This window comes from Crotalus tigris, unplaced genomic scaffold (assembly GCF_016545835.1).
Source record: "Crotalus tigris isolate CLP2741 ecotype Arizona unplaced genomic scaffold, ASM1654583v1 scf7180000017550.10884619, whole genome shotgun sequence".
Classification (NCBI taxonomy): Eukaryota; Metazoa; Chordata; class Lepidosauria; order Squamata; family Viperidae; genus Crotalus; species Crotalus tigris.
The window spans coordinates 4856213-4859665 of NW_024096468.1; positions in this window are offsets into that span (position 1 = coordinate 4856213).

Consider the following 3453-nt stretch of genomic DNA (forward strand, 5'->3'; position numbering starts at 1 on the left):
GGGGGAAAACTTTGCTCATTTGTGCATTATATCACTCTCTTATTTGATAGTTTGATTCAGTGCTTATATTTGAAAGAATCATAGAAACAGAATTGTGGAGTTTGAAGTGATCATAAGGATCATCTAGTCCAGCCAAGAGAGATGGTTCTTCAGGTTCTTAAACACCTCTAGAGAACAAGAATTACAACTGTCATTGATAGACTGTTCCACTATTCTACAGATCTTACCATCAGGATGATTTTCTTTATATTTAAACAGAAATTATATCCATTGTTTCTGCTCCTAGCTTCTGTGGCAATAGAAAACTGTTCCTCACCATGTTCTCTATGACGTCTTTTTATGTATCTGAACACTGACACCATGTTTTTTCTCAGTGTTTTTTCCTTCAGATTCAACAACTCAAATTCTTTTATCCTGACTTTATATCACTGTATTTTTTTATTGCACTCCCTTGAACCTATTCTAATCAGACGATATCCTTCTGGCTTCACTTCTCTTACCAATAAGTCTGATTCCATGATTTCCTCTACTTCACACTTTACAGGTGAATACTATAGACAAAAGAATAAAATATGTATCACTTCTAGTTTTGACCTTTGTTTTAAAAAAACACCTTTAACCGAGGCCATTATTCTTTTTTTTTTAACAAATTTTATTGGGTTTTTTTAATTCTGAAAACAAAGTACTCAGGACACACCGTGGTGGTGGGGTAATCAAACACCCAAAAACAAAACATATATACATAGTACAATCAATACATCAAATATTCCCTCTCTTTTTCCCTTAAATAGCATAGTATATTTAAAATAATCCAATTCTAGCTTAAATTTATTCAACCTGAACCTGTTTTAAAGCTTTATGAATTTAAAATACCGTAATCAAACTAACTTTAAATAAAAACATTATCAATTCAGGTATCCCTTCCAAATATGTTCTAGTTCCTTAATTTTAACATACATCTTATTTATTTCTTCTTCCACTAATATCCCCTATTTAAAATAAAATATTGATCTATCATATACATATCTAATCCATCAATTAATCAGTCTCTTTAAGCTGACAGAATAATGTCAGACCTTAAATCATTTCAATCCATTAGACAGACTTCATTAATTATCATAACTACTAATATCCATGTCATCAAACAAACACGTCATCTTGTTAAATTAACTCAATTAATTAATTCAATCCGATCTAAAACATCTCTTCAATTTTCTTCATTCCATTACATAATAACTTTCATGCAAATAAACCTATCATTCTAAAAAATACATTCTTAATCTTCTAGACTACCTTTAATCCATTATATAATTAAAGTGACAAAATAATATTAAGCTTTAAATCATTTCAGTTCGTTAAGCAAATTTCAAATTTCATCCAATTGATTATTATGCCTTACCACATCTATATTATCTTACAAAAACATCATCCACTAATTTAAAACACTCAATTGATTATTAAAACAATCCAAAATTTAAAAACCACCATTTTCCCCATTCCAATACATAATAATTTTCATCAAAATAAGCCTATTATTCCACCAATTACATTCTTAATCTATTTTAAGATATCTGTTCTAATAATCACCCCCTTATTTTTTCCCCTTATTTCTAAATCTGAATCTTAGTCCTTAAAACAGTCCATAAATCAACGTGCCTTTTAATCCATTACACATCATTTTAAATTTCTATTTTCAGTCTTATTCTGGCCTTTCTATGCCAGGCAGGTTTCCATAACAAAGCTTCCCTTTCAACCGATAAATTTCTCTTTATTGCTTGTAGTGCCCTTTGAAGCGATAGGAATCCCATCCTCTGTATCAGGCCTCTGTTTCTCTCATCCTTAAAGCTTCGTTGTTTTAAAGTTTCAAGTCTTAATCTTTGGTTCTTCTGGTCCTCAAAAATATAAATGACATGTTTATAAGGTAAAGTCTCTTTTATCTCAGTTGTTTCCTCTTCTAGTAAGTTTTGATTTGTAGAATGCTCAGATATAGTCTGGAGATCAGTTTGAAGATTTGAAGTGGAACTTCTGGTTCTTAATTCTGTAGTAAACTCTTTTATTGTAGCACATATTTCTGCAGTAGCCTTATAAATCTTTTCCAATATAAGTTTGCAGTTTAATTGTAACTGAGCTTTCTCCATATTGCTAGTAATTGAAGAGAGTCTCTTTTTTCCTTTTTTTTTTTTTTTGTGGAGGCTGTATTTAATAAAAGTTGAGCAGTATCCACCCCCACAATTCCCACTGCTACATCAGTTTAACTTTTCTCTTGAAAAAAATTGAAGGTCAGGTCTGTTCCTCCAAAGAATAGCCAGAGATTGCAATATCAGGTTTTCACTAGTAGATGTCCTCAATAGATTTAAAAAAATCTTTTCCAGACACCATTTTTCGCCCTTTTTTCCTATCTTTTGAAATATGATGTGAAAAAAGAAATAATCTTCAAGCATAAAGTAATAGTACAGCTCTTAAAAAAGTTTTTTCTGTACCCCTAAACAGATGAAAATAAGTTATAGTCTCTAAAATTTTATTCTATTCCTTTGTTCAACGCCTTTCTTCCCAAACATATAGAAGCTGCTTTTTCAAGACAGGGAAATAGTTCCAACAAAACTCATACAGGCAAAAAAGAAGCAAAATAAAGTAAAGAGAGGAGCCAAAAAAAAGTCTCACCTGGATTCACCACGGTGGTTCTCAATGCTTAGATGTTGTTTGACTTGCGGTTTGAAGCAGCTGGGTGATCGGCCATTTTACTAGCCGATCTTCCTCCTCCGTCGGCCCTCAGAGATGGCTCGGACAGCTGGAGGAGCCACTGCTCCTCCGCAGCCGAGCGAAGCCTCGTCAACAGAAGTCGCATCCTCCAAAGTGACTTTGGACCTGCACAAGGGTCTACCGGCGGAGGGAAAACTAGCCGACGAGAAGACAAGTCTCCTCGTGCGACTAGAGATGCCGCGATCCGGAACCAGAAGTCCATTATTCTTTGATGAGGTTAGGAACATTGAAAAGGATCTTTTACTAAGTCAGATCACTACTTGTCTCTCTAGCTCAGTAATGTTTATGGTGAATGGAATTGCCTCTTCCAAATATCAGATCCTGGAGATACCCAAGACTGAACTGGACATCACATAACCTAGCACATTCAAATATAAAGGAGAATACCCATCATTTAAATTAATATCTTCTTTGAATGAAACTTGACTCTTGTTCACATAAAAACATTGGTGTAGTTTACTTGGCAGCAGAATGGAAGTGGTTTGTCATTTTCTTCTGGAATGTTTTTGCAGGTCTGGCATTTTTGTTGGTCTTCTATCCAAATGCTGACAAGATCCAATTCTGCTTATCTTTCTGAGATCAGTCAAGTCACTGCCATTTAGCTGGATACCTGTCAGTTGCCACCTGTTGGGCTCAGTCCAAAAATGAGATATTTCAGTCCTTTATTTGCTTATGCTCAATAGACAGATTCTT